Source organism: Anolis sagrei, chromosome 3, assembly GCF_037176765.1.
Source record: "Anolis sagrei isolate rAnoSag1 chromosome 3, rAnoSag1.mat, whole genome shotgun sequence".
Lineage (NCBI taxonomy): Eukaryota > Metazoa > Chordata > Lepidosauria > Squamata > Dactyloidae > Anolis > Anolis sagrei.
This window is the reverse complement of record NC_090023.1, coordinates 143,951,840-143,972,308: the sequence shown is the minus strand read 5'-3', so window position 1 is coordinate 143,972,308 and position 20,469 is coordinate 143,951,840. Positions and strand designations below refer to the sequence as shown.

Sequence of the window (20,469 nt, the reverse complement as noted above, 5' to 3'; positions counted from 1 at the left end):
TTACTTATAAACAATTCATAGTTAAGAACAGGGGGTGAGGCAACAAGAAGTGAGAGAAATTTACCCCTTGGAGGGGAAATTTCCTCCTGAAGGAGGAAAAGGTGTCTCAACATGGGAAAAGGTTTCTCAACTGAAATTTTCTCACCAATTATAGACAACAAATAGTTAAGAACTAGTTTTTTTTTCCTTGTGTCAGGAGAAACTGCAAGTGGTTTCTGGTGTGAGAGAATTGGCCATCTGCAAGGATGTTGCCCAGGGGATGCCAGGAAGTTTTGATGTTTTACCATCCTTGTGGGAGGCTTTTCTCATGTTCTTGCATGGGGAGCTGGAGCTGACAGAGGGAGCTCATCTGTGCTTTCCCTGGATTTGAACCTCCAAGCTGTCGGTCTTCAGTCCTGCCGGCAAAAGGGTTTAACCCATTGCGCCACTGAGGGCTTGTAAGAACAGGAGTGAGGCAATAGGAAGTGAGAGAAATCTACCCCTCCGAAGGGACATTCACTCCTGAAAGAGTTATCATGGGGAAAAGGGGTCTCCACTGAAGTTTTATTACCAATCCTTGTGAATCCCTGGTGGCACAGTGGGTTAAATCCTTGTGCCTGCAGGACTTCTGACTGACAGGTCAGTGGTTCGAATCTAGGGAGATCGGGATGAGCTCCCTCTGTCAGCTCCAGCTCTCCATGTGGGGATATAAGAGAAGCCTCCCACAAGGATGGTAAAAATCAAACATCCAGGCATCCTCTGGGAAACATCCTTACAGATGACCAATTCTCTCACATCAGAAGCGACTTGCAGTTCCTCAGGTCGCTCCTGACATGGAAAAAAAGCCAAATTTCTCAAAATCCCAATTCTCACAGGGGTGGAAAGTGAAGTGAAATCTCCAGAATGGATAGATGTTAGCCACTTTGAGTCCCTATGGGGAGAAAGGCAGGATATAAATAATAATAATAATAATGCACTGGCATAAACCAGTACAGGTGGTCCCAGTGGTAATCGGCATACTGGGTGCCGTGCCAAAAGATCTCAGCCGGCATTTGGAAAAAATAAACATTGACAAAATCACGATCTGTCAACTGCAAAAGGCCACCTTACTTGAATCTGCACGCATCATTCGAAAATACATCACACAGTCCTAGACGCTTGAGAAGTGTTTGACTTGTGATTTTGTGATAAGAAATCCTGCATATAGATCTCGTTTGCTGTGACATACTGTGTTTTTGTGTCAGTAAAATAATAATAATAATAATAATAATAATAATGAAGAAACAGGGGCACAGACAGCAAAACAATCACCACAGGGTGTTAACCCTTCCTATGCTATCCAAAGCATGCTTATTTATGTATTTACTGCATTTATATTCCACCTTTCTCACCCCGAAGGGGCTCAGGGAGGATCACAGGACACATATATGGCAAACATTCAATGCCGTTAAACAGACAAGACAAATAGAGATATTTATAGGCATTTTCCTTCTTCGGTGTCCTATATATATATATATAGGCTGGAATTAAGCTTGGAAATGTACCTGTTGCGACTTACATACAAATTCAACTTAAGAACAAACCAGCAGAACCTATCTTGTTCGTAACTTGGAGACTGCCTGTACTGTATTTTCTCTTCCTCTCTTTTCCTGGTACCCTTAATTCTTGAATTCCTCTAGGAATAGTAGCCAATGGCATGGAAATCTTGCTTGCATCTTACAAGCCATTGGCTTTCTCTGTGGTTCCTTCTTTCCTGACAGGCAAGTGTGCTTTGTGCTTTGTTTGGGGCCTTTTCCATGTCACTTGTTTCTGAGCTGTGGAAATCCTGGGTTGGCTTCCAGTTTTCAGTCTGGAGTCAAAGAAAAACAGTTGCATTCCTGGGAGGACCAGGGGGCCTCTCTCTTTCTGTAATCTCTCCTCTCGCCCTGTATTCCCAACAGCACCAACTAAACAAACAAATCCATTAACTCCCCCCCCCCCCCGCCCCCAAGTGACAGACAAGTGACAGTTCTCCACAGCTAGCACATATTTTAGCACCGGGGCTTAAATATGTCATTGGATTCCTCTAAATATGGAGAAACTGGGGTCGAAGAAGATGAATTGTGGTGGCAAAGACGCCAAATTCTTTTCATAAATATTGTAACTTAACCAAATACTGAAGATCATTGTCACTGAAGCGGTTTCAGTTCCTATCTACTTCTCATCTTGGCATTGAGAACTCCCACTGATAAATTACTCCTGGGGCCAGTCCTGTTCTGTTAAGATGATTTAACACAGAAGTTTCTTGATATTTCATGTCGGTGAAACACTTTTTAGACATGTGTCATTTTGCGACACAGTCATTCAGGTTTGCTAGCAAACCAACCCCTTCCAACAATACCTACATTGTAATAGGGACACAACATAGCTCATGGAAACTTTGGTGTATATATTTTAAAGGTTTTCATGAGCTATATATACTTTTTATGTATATATTTTAATATATACGTAATATATAATACTTTTTACATATATATATTTGTACTATGTATTATGTATACATAATACCTTTTATGTATATATTTTAAAGGAGCCCCGGTGGCACAGCGGGTTAAACTGCTGAGCTGCTGAACTTGCTAACTGAAAGGTTGGCAGTTTGAATCCGGGGAGCAGGGTGAGCTCCCGCTGCTAGCCATAGCTTGTGTCAACCTAGCAGTTTGAAAACATGCAAATGTGAGTAGATCAATAGGTACCGCTTCTATGGGAAGGTAACGGTGCTCCATGTAGTCATTCTGACCACATGACCTTGGAGGTGTCTATGGACAGCGCCGGCTCTTTGGCTTAGAAAATGGAGATGAGCACCACCCTCTAGAGTCGGACACGACTAGACTTAATGTCAAGGGGAAAACTTTACTATATATTTTAAATTGTATGATTCATAAGAGATATATTTCAAAAAATGTGTAATTTTTTCATTACGTTGGTGCAACACACAGCTGACACATGAATGTGTTGCAACACACAGTTTGGAAAGCTCTGACTTGAAATTTTAATTCTGTGTATATTTAAAGACTGGTGCGTGGTACCCATTAAGACTGGAGTTAAGACTCCTGCAACTTGGGGCCCTTCCAGACAGGCCCTGTATCCCAAAATCTGATCCCAGGTTTTCTGTTTATCCCAGATTATCTGGAAGTGGGGACTCATGTAATCCAGTTTAATGCAGAAAAACTGGGATCAGATCCTGGGATAGAGGGCCTGTCTGAAAGGGCCCTTGCAGAAATAAGTGACTAGAAGTGCATATGTTTTGCATGTAGAAGGTCCCAGATACAGTTGCTGGTGTTTGAGGTTAGGACTGGGAAATAATTGTGCCTGAAACTCTGGAGTGACACTGCTATTCATCAGAGACCGTATTGAATTAGCTAGATCATTTCATTATAAGGTAGTGTCTTAATAAGTCTGCACTTTTAAATTTGGTGTCCGTTTTGTTCCCGAACATGTGCCAGTGTCTGGAGGAAAGTGACTCAGAGTCTTGCGAAAACAATGGACGTTCGGCTCCTCCAATTTGCTCACCCCCTACCAAATATTTTATAGAAGCAGTAGCAGTGTAAGTTGATCCTCCTACATGCTGGATGAAAGGCAAACAGTATATCGCTTTTTAAGACCTAAAAGACTGAATGGAGTCAGTCTTAAGATGGAGGCAGTATATAGCACAGGATGGATTAAGTAGTCATACATTTATATTAATTTCATCGATGATGGATTAATATGTCATTAGGAGCTCTGCAAAGAATTTGGAAAGACTTAGAGACAAGAACAGTTTTGTTTCAATTCTGATTGGAAAACTGATTTTAACAGCTATGTTTTACTACTTTTGTCTTTTGTGTGTACATTACATGTAGAGTCTGCAGTGTAATATGATGTTTGTGTTCATACAATGTGGGCAAAGGCTTAGACTAAAAAGATATTCTACAGGGTTTTAAAATTTTGTCATGTCCCTAGATTAAAGAAACTCTGCTTAGAGATACTGTATCTGAATGAAAATTGGCTAAGTTCTGATATAGTAGGTTTTAGAGAGCAGTGTCAGTAAGGTTACATTTATGAATCTCCCTTGAAAGGTGATGGATGTGTTGCTGAAGTCTGAAAAGGGAACTGTATTGTATTGCAACAAGAATAGAGAACATCTTGTGCACTATAAACAGTTATTTTTTATATATACAACAACCAAACTTTACAATGTCATTTTAAAGTGTCTGTTCAAGTGACCATTTCTTCCCTCTCATACAATCGTTCAGATAAATTATTGTATAGGTGTTTCCTATTTTGATCACACAGACTTTGTGTACAGTTTGGTGGTGAATCTCAAGGATGTTAATGACTGCTCTAAGCTCTAATGAATAAATCCATTTGATTGACAGAACTACTTTCCTAGGAACACTGTGTAGAGGACAGAGTGGTCCTCAAAGTAAAGGAGGTTTATGTAACTAAGGCCCTTTCTATACTGCCCTATATCCCAGGATCTGATCCCAGATTATTTTATTTAAACTGGATTATATGAGTCTCCACTGCCAGATAATCTGGGATAAAAAGATAATTTGGGATGAGATCTTGGGATATAGGAGCAGTGTGGAAGGGGCCACAGTTACCAAACAATCCCAGTAAGTTACCCCTGAGGGCTCTTCCACACAGCCCTATATCCCAGAAGATCAAGGCAGAAAATCCCACAATATCTGCTTTGAACTGGGTTATCTGAGTCCACACTGCCATATATCCCAGTTCAAAGCAGATAATATGGGATCTTCTGCCTGGATATTCTGGGATATAGGGCTGTGTGGGCCCTGAGACCTGAAGACAGAGCAGGGCAAATATAAACAGTTAAACCAGGACTGATGAATGTTTAGGCAGAGGCCTTGGGAAGAAAGGTGCAAACCCTTCCCTCACCTCTGGGTAGCGTGACAACTCTCTGGTCAGATTGACTTAACTGATTCTGTATTGGACTTCAAATGTGGATTTAATGCAGAATGGAAGAACAGAGTACAATAAAAATGGAATTCTTGATGTGAAACAGAATTAAACTGCCATCCAAAGCACATTTTTTCAATCTGCATTAACAAGTGGTAGCACGAGTAGAATTTTTCTGGTTTGGTCTTGGGTTCTGCATATGCAAGAATCCATCTCATATCAGGTGGTTTTCTTCAGATTTAGCCATCTGGACAGCATACTGGAGTGTTTAGGTTGGGAGATTTAGAGGAATAACAGGAGTGATGCAGAAGCCTCCAATAATTTGTTCCACCCATCGGCTTTCAGAAGAAGTAATTGTGGCAACATGTGAAATGGGCAACAGGGGAGATTTTCGTGGAAATCAGGCTGTACTCTTTTAACACTGATCAGTTTGCTCTGAGTCCATCTCAAACATGCCGTGAAGACAGAACTGCAGTGTATTGTTTGGAAATGAGGCTAAGGATGATGGGTTGGTACACTCTCATGGCTGGAGGAATCAGACTTCCTTAAATTACTTGAAAGCAGCTTAATGCTGTTATTCTTTAGCAGACTTGCTTTCAGGAACTTGAGTAAAGCTTCAAGCTGTTGCTTCTGTTTGTTTTATCTTTTGCTGTGAGGTATTTCAGGGCAGAACAATAGAAAATTGAGTGAATTTATAGAAAATGTAATGCACTGTGTTGTAGGCAGTGAATGGAAAAGAATGCAGCATAGAAAGCAGCCACTGTTTCATGATAATGCCAGAGGAAGAACTGCATGCATGCATACTGCCATATACATACATATCCTTTATGTTTGCAGTTCTACAAAGTATCAGGCAATGTGGGAATATCATTGAGATTCATCCCATACAAAGTTTACCTGTGTTAAAAGGATGCAAACTACCTTGAGATTTCTGAAACTATAGGATACCACAAGCTTGCGACAGTCATTGTGTTCAGCTGTGTTTCCTGGTTTCTATATTCCATCAGTCAAATACAGGTAATCCAATTGGATGCTTTTCTGTGTGTGATATTGCAATGACATCGAGCCCAGTATTCATTCCAAATCTGTCAGGTTGCCACCCTGTTCACCTTTGGGGCCATATATGGTCAAGCTAGCACTGGCTGCATTGGTTTGTATAAGATATTATATAAGTTGTTTAAAGGTTTTTGGGAAAGAAGTGCCTGTTTCTCTGCTAGTCCACACACTGATTATCTTTCTGAAAGTTTGGTAAGATTTTTGATTTCTCTATCTACATGTTGTTTTTATAGGCTCCTGTAATTCTACTGTTATTCAGATCTCCTAAAATATTGCTGGTATCAAAATAACTATAAGTCAGATTAGAACATCTCTGTTCAACTGTTTTCATAGTGGGATTTTTTAATTGTTGTTTTTAAGTTGTCTTTTAATACAAATTTGTGAGTACAATTTTCATTGATAAGGACAGAATCGATGTGTTTGATCCCGAAACAAGCAAGATTTCCACCTATTTCCATTTATTTCAGCAGTTTTAATGATATAAAACTGGCAACATTTTGTGATATTTGTCAATTAACATCAATGTCCACAAAAATTACAGGGCATTTCACAAATCGTGAAGTAGAAAATGGAATTATGCCAACTTTTAGCTGCTTAAACCAGAATGGTAATGTTTTCTGATTTAACTTCACTGATAGAATGACAATGAATGCCCCATTCTATCAGTGAAGAATCAAAGACAACTTACTGTCAGTGTCAGAATTTATCACAACATTGTTTTGACAGCTATCAATACTTCCTACTGTATCTCCCAGTTTATGGACTTTCATAAAAATATTCTGAAACTGTCATTATTCAACAGAATTTGATTAGTCATTGAAACCCATAGATAAGTGATTCCCAACCTTTTTTTTTTTAACCAGGGGCCATTTGACTAGGGACCACTTTGACCAGGAACCACTTTGACCATAGTACCAAAAGAGTTACGAGTCAGGTTTTGGTCAACGTTAGATTCAGTTTGGTTATTTGGGGTGTTGATTCAGAAAATTGCATTGGATAGACCACATCAGTTCTAGTTTCTGATATAGAACATATGCCATCCAGTAGTCGCCATTTGCTCGCCCACAGAAAACCATATTTAATAAGCATCAGCATTATAAAAGGGTTTCACAAAACCAGTCACACTTGTTGCAACAGAGTATTAACGGTGAGGCTGTGGACCATGTTTTAGTTCTTGTGGACCACTGGTGGTCCATGAAATACAGGTTGGGAACCACTGCTGTAGATGTTTAGAGTGATGCTATTCAGTATTCTCTGCTGGTATACCTGTTCACTCAGAATTGGTCTCCACTCAATGGAAAGTCCTCTAATGTATCAGAGTGTCAAAAATGAAACACATGACTGATTTCCTCTGGAATATTAGTATACAAAGGGGTCTTCTAGTACTTTTGAGGCTGACTGAGAGAAAGAAGTAGGTGGTACTTTATAAGCCTTTGTAGACTTCTGATGCTTTGGTAGGATATGCTTTCACAGACTTTCATACCAACTTTCTTCTCTGAGTCTGAGTGGTGCAACAAGATCCTTTTGCAGTCTAAATTAAATTTTGTGAATAACTTTATGAAAAGAACAAGGTAAATGAGGCTGATATACAGGCTTTGGTTTTTCACATATTCATAGAAGGACTCAAACAAAGAGCTTTTTCAGTTTGCTCTGGAAAAAATATATTCCAAAGCCCTCCTTTTATTTATTCAGTTTGAGAACTCTCAGCGTAGCATTCTGTTTCTGTAGACATACAACACCCAACCTGAGTCTGCTATGGCTTGTAAAATCATGCTTTTCAAAGAGTCTGCTTTCAAATTAATCCCAGTGTTGCAGTACTTAGTGGAAACTTTCCCCCTTGGTTTTACTAAGCACAATAGCTTTATTTCATTTCAAAATGTATGCCTTCTGTTTCACTTTATTTTGAGGACGATGTCTTGAAATACATTTGATTCAATCTGGAATACCCATTTCTCTGGGTAGCTTTTTCTTTAGGCAGAAGTGGTTTGAGCATTGGATTGCGTTCAAGTCCATGCTCAGGTATGGAAACCTGCCAGATGACCTTGGGCAAGTAACATTTTCTCAGCCTCAGAGGAAGACAAGGGCAACCCCCTTCTCTGAACAGATTTTGCCAAGGAAATCCTGTGATGGGTATGCCTTAGGGCAGTGGCCTTCAACTCCCAGAAATCCTAACAGGTTGGGATTTCTGTGAGTTGTAGGCCAAAACACCAGGGGACCCACAGGTTGAGAACCACTGCCTTAGGATCTCCCTAAATTGGAAACATTGAAGGCACACAGAATAACTTTTTTGAAACATCTGGATGTTTTCAAAAGTTTTTTTCTGAAACATCTGGAGGCATTAAAAATCTAGGCAATGACATATACTAGGAAAGTTGAATAAAGACACTATCAGCGTCCATGAGCAATAAACCTAGATTATATTTGTAAACTTATCTGAAGTCTTTTCTACAGGAGAGTTGGGTAAAAAATCAGTTAAACAAATAATATTTAATATTTTTGCCAGTGGAATTTGATGTGAAGAAATATTCAAAAAAATATGTGAGATAACAATTTAGAATTTTGTAAAGATTTTCCTCAAGACTTACGCTGCTGTATACAATGGAAAATCTAGAAGAAAACACTGTTATTCAATGCTATTAAAATAAATAATTTCATAATGAAAGTTGCAAACTTGTACCAATTCTGGTGTAGTTGAACTCCAAGTACTTTGGAGATAACAGGGGGGTTGAATGGGTTCACCTCCCCTCCCGTTGAACACTTCAAGATTTACTTTTTAATGGATATACATTGAATGGTAGTAACAATCAGTTTTTCCAGGCTGTAATGTAATGATGGAGACCAGCCAACAGTATTCTTATACTGGAACAGGAATAGGCCACTGGAACAACTCCAGGGGCAAGTTTTCTGTCCCAGAATGCTCTGGGGGCTGTATAGATGGCCCCAAATGCCAAAATAAATAAAATAAAAACCCATCCCAACACTTAATTTTTAGTTCTGATTTGGGAAAAAAACTGTATTTAATTGTGCAGGGGAAAAACCTCTTTAAAATGTGATTTGCCACTCCTGGAAGCCTCTGGGAGCAGTGATTTGTCCTTTTTTTTGTCTGAAAAAGACTAGTCTGGGGAGTCTGAAGGGGTTGAAAGCTACAAAAAAGATCTAGAGGAACACTTTGCTGGTTCCTTTAGCAGAGCATAGAGGGTTTTTTTTTAAAGTAACATTTAAGCCCTGTGATCCAGTATGGTGTAGTGGTTTAAATGTTGGACTAGAACTCTGAGAGATGAGGTTTCAAATTTTTGGTCAGCCATGAAAACCCACTGAATGGCCTTGGGCAAGTCACATTTTCACAGGACTTGAGGAAAATAATGCCAAAACCATCCGGATTCAATTGTGGTGAGAAAACCAGAAGATAGGGTTGCCATATGTTGAAGTCAACTTGAAGTCAAATTGAATAATATCAAAAACTGGGGGCGATATTGTAGAAAGTCAACACTGTGTAGTGGTTTGAGTGTTGGGTGAGAACTTTGGAGATCAGGATAGCTTCTCGGCCATAATATAGTCAAAAGGTGAAATAGTTGGATTACTCTAAATAAGAGCACCTCATCCCAGATCATCCTATTTGTGCAATGAGACTTTGAGAAGAGATTCTTCTTGAAGCCAAACACTTTTACTTACTTAGCCGATCCCTCGATGTCAAAAGTATGATGGCCTTCCAAGCGCAGGGTCTTGGTGATGGATACATAGTTGGCTGTGGAGCCCAATTCTTGATCCACATGTTCTTCTACAGCAGTGCTTCTCAATCTGGGGTCCCCAGATGTTTTTGGCCTTCAACTCCTAGAAATCCTAACAGCTGGTAAACTGGCTGGGATTTCTGGGAGTTGTAGGCCAAAAACATCTGGGGACCCCAGGTTGAGAAGCACTATTCTACAGTGAGGGCATCGATTTCCCGGTGGAAGGTGGTCCCAGTCATGGTTGGCTTGACACACCTTCCTCTTGGCACATTTCTCCCTTTTGCCCTTCATTCGTGCCTCTTTGAATTCCACAGCACTGCTGGTCTCAGCTGACCTCCAGTTAGAGTGCTCAAGGGCTAGGGCTTCCCAGTTCTTGGTGTCTATGCCACAATTTTTGAGGTTAGCTTTAAGCCCATCTTTAAATCTCTTTTGCTGTCCAACAACATTTACAATTGATCGGGCATTTGGACAACTTATCCAGTCTAGTGGAGTTGATGGTGGATGAGCATTGCTTCAGTGCTGGTGGTCTTTGCTTCTTCCAGCATGCTGACATTTATCCATCTGTCTTCCGAAGAGATTTGCAGGATTTTTCAGAGCCAGTAAAATACATTATATATTTGCAAGATAGTGGGCTTTCACTGTAGTAGTGATAGCTCAACTTTGGATTGGGAATTATTGTGCTGCTTTCTGATTTTTTTCAACAAATCAAAATATTTCTCTTTGTTTAAGAACTCTTTTTTTTCCATATGTATGTGTGTGTGTGTGTGTGTGTATGTGTATATATATATATATATATATATATATATATATATATATATGATGGACTGGTTTATACATTTGTTTTTTGGTGATTAAATATCAAATTTCTACTTGTCATAATCTGTAAAACAGGTAACCATCCCTCAACTTTAATCATAAGTTTTCTTGACTTGAAAGGTTCACTGGGATAATGAACCAAGCCAACATTACTCCTGGAAAGGAAAGGTAGAAGGAATCCAGTGCACAACGAGAGGAAGAATTAATCTAATTGAGAGGAGTCTGCTTGTTTGACCAGTGTCTCTGATGAGGAGGCATTGATTTAAAACATGTTGGGCTAGAGCAGAGGTCCTCAAACTAAGGCCCAAGGTCCGGATACGGCCCTCCAAGGTCATTTACCCGGCTCCCGCTCAGGGTCAACCTAAGTCCGAAATGACTTGAAAAGACACAACAACAACAACAATCCTATCTCATCAGCCAAAACCAGGCCCACACTTCCCATTGAAATACTAATAAGTTTATATTTGTTAAAACTGTTCTTCATTTTAATTATTGTATTGTTTTAAAGTGTATTTGCACTACAAATAAGATACGTGCAGTGTGCATAGGGATTCATTTATGCTTTTTTCATATTATAATCTGGCCCTTCAACAGTTTGAGGGACTGTGACCTGGCCCTCTGTTTACAAAGTTTGAGGCCCCCTGGGCTAGAGAAAACACTATTCGTCCTGGGTCAAGCAGGTAAGTGGAAGAAGACACACAGCAGGGTCAAAATTACTCATTACTACTTTATACTCCTCATTTCTGAGGAGGTTTAAAGAAGCAAAAAGATATGTACCTTTTATCACTTCTGGTGGGTCCTCAGGTGGCGCAATGGAATATAAACCCTTGTGCTGCAGGACTGAAGACCGACAGATTGGAGGTTCAAAGCCAGGCAGAGTGGGCTGAGCTCCCTCTGTCAGCTCCAGTTCCCCATGCAGGGAAATGAGAAAAGCCTCCCACAAGGATGGTAAAACATCAAAGCATCCAAGTGTCCCCAGGGCAACATCCTTACAGACAGCCAATTCTCTCACACCAGAAGTGACTTGCAGTTTCTCAAGTTGCTCCTAATATGAAAAAAGTCACTTCTGATGCTGTGTCAACTCTTTCCCAAACCACCTTCATTAGTGTTTGTCGGAAAGCTCCAGCAGTTCTCAGACCTCCCCATATTGCATATAGATCTGATTGGCAAACTCTAAAAATCTGGACCTGTATATTTGCCTACAATTAAAATCTAACATTTACACCAAGTTTATTGAGTATCACTTTGTGATGTGTCTGTTTAACTCTAAGAGTTGATTTAAATGGTGACAGACCTAAGTTCATCTTTACCTCTGTTGTACAGGGAGTCGCAGCCGGCTTGGCTTTCTAGCAACTGTGACCTTGCTGCCCAAAACCAATTTGCTACACTGGAGTCTCAGCATATGTGCACACACAGCATAAGCAAACACATCAAAAGCAAGGGAAGCCTTTCAGTTGAATCAGATTGACTGTAAACCTCCCTGAGTTGCCTGTGGGCTGGAGGAGCGGTATATAAATATAGTAAGTAAGTAAGTAAATAAATAAATAAATAAATAAATAAGAACAAGAGAATGTTGCATTAAGAGAACCTTAAAAATTCTGTGTACTTGTTTATTTGCCTTGAGTCCCCTTCTCAACCCCGAAGGGGACTCAGGGCAGTCAACAGTGTTGGAAACAATTCAATGCCATCAATAAAAAACAGTATAAAACATCAAAATTGACCCTCCCCTTATCATTAAACATTATTAAACACATCACATAAAATAACATCTCATATCACACAAAGACATAGCCGTTGTGTAGCAACGATTGCAATAGGAGCCCTTGGTGATGAAATGGGTTAAACCCTTGTTCTAGCAGGACTGAAGACTGACAGGTTGCAGGTTCGAATCCGGGGAGAGCGTGGATGAGTTCCCTCTATCAGCTCCAGCTCCCCATGTGGGGACATGAGAGAAGCCTCCCACAAGGATGATTAAACACTAAAATATCCGGGTGTCCCCTGGTCAACGTCCTTGCAGACAGCCAATTCTCTCACACCAGAAGTGACTTGCAGTTTCTCAAGTCGCCCCTCACATGAAAAAAACAAACCAAAAAACAAAACCATTGCAATCAAAGTTTGTGAATTACAACTGCATTATGAAACAAATGTTTTGTGTGTTTTAATAGACTAGTCTCAAATTTGTATTTTATATATTAATGTTTTGTAAATTGTCAAACCCCAAACCAATTCCCTTGGTTTGTCTCCCTGCCTTGCATTTGGTTAGTTGCCCTGACGGGACAGTCTCCCCATTGTATTTTGTAAACATGGCATTCAGCAGTCCTTTGATTAACCTAACAGTTTTATTTCATCAAAACTCATCCAATTTTCAGGAAGAAATCTAGCCAATAACTCCAGGCTACTTTTTATATTAAGTGCTCAAACTTAATTTTGAGCATCAGTAAGGGAAGAAAAATGTAAATTGGGAACAGAGCCGTCTTGGAGAAAATGTAGATTTGTCTTGATTTCCACCCCTCTCTAGGCTGCAACCTCCCCCAACTCCAATAATTACTGCAGAAAAGTTTCACTCTTGGCAGGAAACAAAATGATTTCTCTCCATGCCTGGTAAATTTATTTCATGAAAGATTTACACAGTCTTGGGTCTCCTGTCAAGTGACTGTGGAGGGAGTAATGGAAGATGTATCACAAGCTAAATGCCTCTCAGGTTCTCTTGCCTTTTAATGGATATTTTGGAGGCTCGGTATTTGTATACGAAATCCTGGATTGCTGATAAACCTGTAAAGAACTTTGGGGTTAAATTCCCTCGCTCCCCTTTCTCCTCTCCCCCCTCCTGCCCCCCTTTATGTGTGTATGTTGGGGGTGGGGAGGTGCACCATTAACTTTCCCACCTGTATTTTTCATTTGCTCGTGAGCGCAAGTTGAAAATTGTTTCTCATGTTTTACTTCCCAGGCTTAAAGGGTCTTTCATGTCAATAGTGAAAAGGCTGTTACAGGACATCTGGCACAATAATGCTTTGTGCGGTGTGGCTTACATTCCTTCCATTACCTCTCCATTTATACAAGCTGCATTTTGTCTTGTTTTGAGAAGTAGAGTAAACCTTGGGTTGTGGTGGTCTCTTTGAAAGCCATCCCAGGTGAAGAAACTAACTGGAGAATGTACAATATTGGTGTACAAAGGCCAGATTGTGAACTGGGTCCTAAACTTTTTAAGACCCAAAGGGTTAAGGCCCAGTGATCAGAAAGAGATTAGCATGGTCCCTCAGAGTAGTATCAGATAAGATGTCTTGCAGGAGGAAGCATGGAAGCTGGAGATGCCTATGATGGGTGTCCAGGTGAACACATCTTCTTCTGAAGTTACAGCTGATAAGTTAACAAAGTCAGACCAAGAAATGTTGCTGCCGGAGAATAATAAGACAACACCCCCCCCCCCCATTTCATGTAAAAAAGCGAACTAGATTGGCTCATGTCTCATCCAGTCTATCTCTTTCTTTAACACTGCCAAAGGCAGAGCATCCTTCACCAACCTGGAGGGCGGCAAGCTAGAATGAGGGATTTGTTACAGTAAGTTGTAACAGGATCAAGTATGTGTGTGTGTGTGTGTTAAAGAAAACCTTATACTGTTGATTGTTGTGTACAGCTGCTAATGTAGGTCAACTAGTAAGTTTGGACCACACCCGGTGGGGTATAATTGTATAGGTTTTAGAATACAGTTTAGCTTTATCTCTGAGGAGCCCTTGCTCCTCAACCATTCCTCTACTCTCTCATTTGGATGAAGATGAAGAAACCTTATTCTGTATTGCTTACAAGGACTATGTAAGTTTGTTGCACTGTTTGTTTTTGTTTGCAACATTACAACTTTATGTTTAAACTCTGCTGACAAGAATAAAGTTTTTCTGTTCTTTTTCCTCTTGCCTGGGTGCAATGTTATTGTGTCTTCTGCACTGGACCTGACTGAAACAAGTTATGTGCAACAGGATTGGGTCAGTATAGTACACTGCTCTCTCTTTGAGCGTATTCCTCCCAACATTCCCTCCCAGCATTTGCTAGCTGTGATGATCACCTTTCCTGTTTCCTTTCAGTTCAACCCTTTGTCCCATCGTCGTCCCCCCCCCCCCCCCCCCGCATTTTGCACTCAGTTTTCTCCAGTGTATTCATGTGCCAATTCTGTGAAGTGGGTGAATGTAGTTGGTCACATATCTGGGAATGTGCTGTCGCACGCTGGGCCTGTGCATAAGACTGTAGACAGGACATAAATTCTGTCTGCCCAATGAGACGCCGAGGCTGCCTCAGATTAAAGGCCCTTGGATTTCCTTAAAACAGAGTCTTTAGATTGCTTAAAGGTTCAACAAAATTCTTTATTATTGAAAACAAACAGGTACTTTGAGGCTTTCTTAACAGTCTATTGGCTCTCTCTCAATCTTGTCCACGGGGAACAGGCACTATCTTCATAACTGCATACTAACTAATGGGGAAATCCTTAACTTCTAATCTGGGCAGTCTGTCTTTGCCTCTGTTGGCGTGGAGCCCCTGCACCCGGTACCAGCTGCTTCTGGCTTCTGCGAGTGACCCTTACCAAGCAGAGCTTTGTAGATTTCCAGAGGAAAAAGGAGTTCAGGTTTCGGTGATGGCTGGCAGAAGTCCCTCAGCAAAGGAGCTGTAAAGCTGTATAATCCTCGGCCAAGCTACGGGACCTTTCTCCCCGGCCAAGCTGTAGAAGATGAAGCTTTCTACAGGAGCTCCTGGTTTTATGTCCTGCATGAAAGGCTTCTCTGTGTGGACTGAACCCAAAATGGCACCTATTCCCTCCAAAAAGCCAAAAGGGGGGTGGGACCAGGGAACCTTACTATAATTGACATGTGGCTGGCCCTGTGATTGCAGCCAAAAGAAGCCACCTATCTGCAGAGTCCCTGAAACTTAGGACTACAACAAACATTCAATGCAAAGCAAACAAAATTGGAGTTCCTGGTACAGTTGTACCTGCACAGGCAAAGCTAGTCTAACTGAATGGGAGATGCTCTCTAGGGACTTGGAAATAATTTCCTTGCCCTTCCCATTCTCATTCTTTGAAAAATAGAGTCAGAGGTTGATCCACATGGCCTATACTGTAGAAAGGGATGGGCTCTACTTGTACTGAATTAGTTGTCCTGTAATATACTAATATAATTCAGGGCTTCTCTAATAGAATCACTGCATTGTTTTAAGCTGCCGGATAGAGCAAATATGCATTTTGTTTTAGTTGTTTGGATTTCAAGGTTCATCCAGAATGGCAATTTGTCCCAAGCATCTGGAACTCTATGATTTTATGCCCCTTCCAGCCTCTACTGGTGGATTCCCATCCAGGTGTTCTTCCTCCATGTCCTCTTTTGCTTTCAGTTTCTAAGTATACTAAAAAAAATGGCCTCTGAGTTGCTAGGCTTAGAAGTGGCTGACTGGGATGGTCTTGTTTACTTGAGTCTCAACCAATCAAGCATGCATATTGCAACTTTGGAAGGAAGCAAGGAAGTAAAGAAGGAAGGAAGGAAAGAAGGAAAGAAGGAGAGAGATTGGCAGCCCCCCCCCCCCCCGAATGCCCCTTGCATTTCTTCCATCTGGATCAGTGATTCCCAACCTTCCTAATGCCGCAACCCCTTAATACAGTTCCCCATGTTGTGGTGACCCCAACCATGAAATTATTTTCTTTGCTATTTCATAACTGTAATTTTTCTATTGTTATAAATCGTAATGTAAATATCTGTTTGGTTGTGCATTTAAGTAAAGTGATCAGATCTAATTTGCCAAATAGTCACTGTTGTATGTTTTTATATTGAATGTTTTTATATTGTGTAAATGCTATTTTAAATTGTAAGTCGCTCGGAGCACCTTGGAAGGGAGAAAGTGATTAATTAAGAAATAAAGTGAAGTGAAGTGAAAGTGAAGTGATATGCAGGATGTATTTTCATTCACAAGACCAAATTTGGCACAAATACCCAATATGCCCAAATTTGAATACTGGTGGGGTTAGGGAGGAGAGATTGATTTTGTCATTTGGGAGTTGTTGCTGGGATTTATAGTTCACCTACAATCAAAGAGCATTCTGAACTCCACTAACGATGGAATTGAACTTATCTTGGCACACAGAAATCTTATGACCAACAGAAAATACTGGAAGGGTTTGGCGGGCAATGACTTTGAGTTTCAGAGCTGTAGTTCACCTACACCCAGAGAGCACTGTGGACACAAACAATGATGGATCTGGACTAAACTTGGCACAAATATTCAATATGCCCAATGTGAACACTGATGGAGTTTTGAGAAAATAGACCTTGACATTTAGGAGTTGTAGTTCCTGGGATTTATAGTTCACCTACAATCAAAGAGCATTCTGAACTCCACAAACAATGGAATTGAACCTATCTTGGCACACAGAACCCCCATGACCAGGAGAAATAACAGTGTTTTCTGAATGGTTTTGGCAATCCCTCTGACACCCCCCTTGTGACCCTCCCCCCTAGTGGTCTCAACCCTCAGGTTGAGAACACTGATCTGGGTGGTTCCATGATTCTAGATGACTCCCAGTTCTTCTTTCCATTGCAACCGAAGCTAAAGTGGAAGGCATACTTTAGACATGCTATGCTAGTATAATTTTATAAAATCAGGATGTTCAGCAAAATGGAACAAGCAGAATCTTTCATCTCACCTACAGTGAGTGGATCCATTTATGAAATAATGTGTTGCCCATATTTCCTTCCAAATATGGTTGATAATTATGGCTTTTAGTCACTTGTGACTTCCGAATTGTACTGGAGAATACATTTCAGTCTCTGAAAGAAAAAAAAACTTTTCTTTTCAGCTTTCCTTTCTGGCTTAAAGAGAAAAAATAGACGTTGTGGCAATAACAATAAAGACCTGTAGTTACAGGTTTTCACTTGTTGGATATGCATGTCAATAGAAGTAATTGAGTCAATCGGAAACAGTGCATTGTCCACACTAATTTTGTCAAAGATTAATGGGATTGGGGCTTCCTGTTTAGTGAGCCATAGAAAAAGCTTTGGTTTTTTCCTGAGTAGGTATTGGTTTAGGAGAATTTAATCAGATCCTCGTCTGCCTCATCTGGGAGTGTTTCTCTCTGATTGTTCTTGTGATCCTGTTTTTAAAACACCCCATTTATACTTTGCTCCTGAAGGAAGCAAAGCAACATGTTTGTTCTGTATGTTAGGCTGTGAGCCTAATCTCACATAACTTGCAAGTGTACTATGTTATGAAGCCCAGATGATTTAAAACATTGTTGACAAACTTTCTAGTTTTTATTGACCTTTCCTCCCAAAACTTGCAAAGAATTGCTTGTTTCCTAGGATTGCAGTTTACAAACCACTGGCCTAAGAACTGTTTGTTTTCTCCCAGATTTTTCAGTTCATGGGGCCATCTGTGCTAGTATTTACTTTGCATATTTTTCTCAATATATTATAATTATATCTATATTAATATACAATATGTGCACTATCATAAAATATACGTGTAGTTTTTTTCCATATTTCACCATAGCAAATTTGTAGTGTTTGACAGCGGGCCAGTCTCTCCCAGCCCCAGTTCTAAATGAGAAACAAAGGACTGGTGTGGACATTCTCTTAATGGAATAAAATGGGATTTGGTCCCATTGGAGTTTTCATTGGCAGAGTACCCTGACCTCTGTATTTTTATTGCAATTTTAATTGATAACTAAACTGATTCATGTCCTTCTACACTGATCTATATTCCATGATCTTATTCCAAATCATCTGCTTATCCAAATTATGTCAGTGGAGATTCATATAATCCAGTTCGAAGCAGATAATCTGGGACCAGACATGTTGGAAATGGCGACCTTCTCAAGCCTCCACTAGTTATTTGTTATGCATATAATTCAGATTGCTTATTGTATTGTGTATGCGTGTATTGGTATGCAATTTTACCTTAACCCTTTGTTGTGGGAGGGGCTACAGACCATCAGAACTGGGATTTTTCAGGGCTCAGACTCCATTTTAGAAACAGTACAGTTTAGGTTTCAGCTTGTTTTCAGACTTCAATGTAGGAACTGTATGCTTTAGACTTCAGTGGGAACTGTATGCTTAGAGACTAGACAGAGACTTTATTAGACTCTCAGAGATGCTTTGGACTATTGACTATTGATTCCAAGAAAAATGCCCTGTGCTACCTACACATAGAAACTACATCAAATATATTTATAACGGGATTGATAAGCAAATTACCTGTATGCTGAATACATGAAGTTTGTGAGTAAACCAACTACGTTACTTTTAAAGAAGTCTGCTTATGTTTGTCTCTTGAGAGCATGATTTAAAAGCAAATATATTTTAAGGAAGAGTAGATGTTTTTGGGCAACTAAAAATAACACTTCTGAAACTCAGCTGAATATATATGTATATGTATATTTATTTATTTGCTGTATTTGTATACTGCCCCTCTCAGCCTTCCGGCGACGCGAGGCTGTTTACAAGGCAAAATTCAATGCCACCAAAACACAAGTACAATATAAAACGTTAACATCAATAAAATCATAACAACAGCAATAAAATATCAGTCAATAAATACTCACTAAAACATTGTCCAGCCCTATTGTGTAGTTGTTCCGTTTCCTATGTCCGTTATTCAATATTTGCAAATGCTTGCTCGAATAGCCAAGTTTTTTCCGAAATGTTAGGAGCGAAGAAGCCGATCTGATCTCCCTAGGGAGGGCGTTCCATAACCGAGGGGCTACCACTGAGAAGGCCCGTCTCTCGTCCCTGCCAGGCGTACTTGTGACAAAGGTGGGACCGAGAGCAGGGCCTCCCCAGACAATCTTAGTCCTTGATGGTTCATAAGGGAAGATGCATCCGGAATGCCATTTCCCCCAAAGGCAGTGTAGATCCTGCTTCAGAGAGAATAACCAAGAGGGGATCTAGCTCCTGAAGTTTTCTAAACCTCGGTAAAACCTAAAGGCTGAATGGACTTAAATTACAGTAAAGGAGATTCCACCTGAACATTAAGAAGAGCTTCTTAACTGTGAGAGCTGTTCAGCAGTGGAACTTTCTGTCCCGAGTGTGGTAGAACCTCCTTCTTTGGAGGCTTTTAAACAGAGTCTGGATGGCTACATGTTGGGGGTGCTTTGAATATGATTTTCCTGCTTCTTGGCAGTGAGTTGAACTGGACGGCCCATGAGGTCTCTTCTAGCTCTATGGTTCTATGATTCTATAATTGAGCAATACATTCCCACTATGAAGAATCGGAGGCTTATATTTATTTTATTCCCCCTAAAGCCACTAAATTCTTCCTGTGTCACCATCCAAGGGCATTTTTGATCATTTGTTGGTTTTGAAAACACACTCTTTTTGTGAAGTTGGGAGTAGGGCACATTAATTCCTAGACCTTTTTTCCAAACTGGGCTAATAATTCAACCCCAATTGCTTACGAGGAAGATGATTTTTTTTGACAAAAAACAACAAAACTGGCTGCAAGTGCCTATGTCGCGCCTTGATAGCATATGGAAGAAAGGATGAAGGACAAGGCTTATGGACAATGCAGTATGATTTCCTGGATCTTGTGAATTGTCCATCAAGCTGGAAACTAGAAACATTGTTACTTGTGTGCTTTTAGTATGATTATGGCAGACTGAGAGACCCTTTCCAACGATGAAATCAATGCTCTTTTCTAAAGGGGCATTTGGCCATGTTATTCAGATACCCCCCTTTCACCTTCTTGTAATTGACTCCTATTTACTTTCCCTCTCCTTCCTTCCCCAGGCTTATTACTGCTGTTTGGCCAGAGGAAATGAATTAACATAATTTACTGTTTTAAAAACAAGACACACACCCTTCCCTGGCACTGTGCTGAGAAGCATGTTTGCGGAGTCTGGGTCCATTTAGGGAGAACAATACCCTGATTATGGAATGCAGCCTTCTATTCATACCATCCATCACCATTTTAAAAGTAGCTACTGCTC

General features: G+C 40.3%; 1 protein-coding gene across 1 annotated transcript in view; it reads left to right on the top strand.

Annotated features, from left to right (window-relative positions):
• The window catches only part of FGFRL1 (fibroblast growth factor receptor like 1), a 195,373-nt gene that overhangs the window by 2,468 nt on the left and 172,436 nt on the right, over positions 1 to 20,469 (top strand). The gene's annotated exons all lie outside the window — the stretch shown is intronic.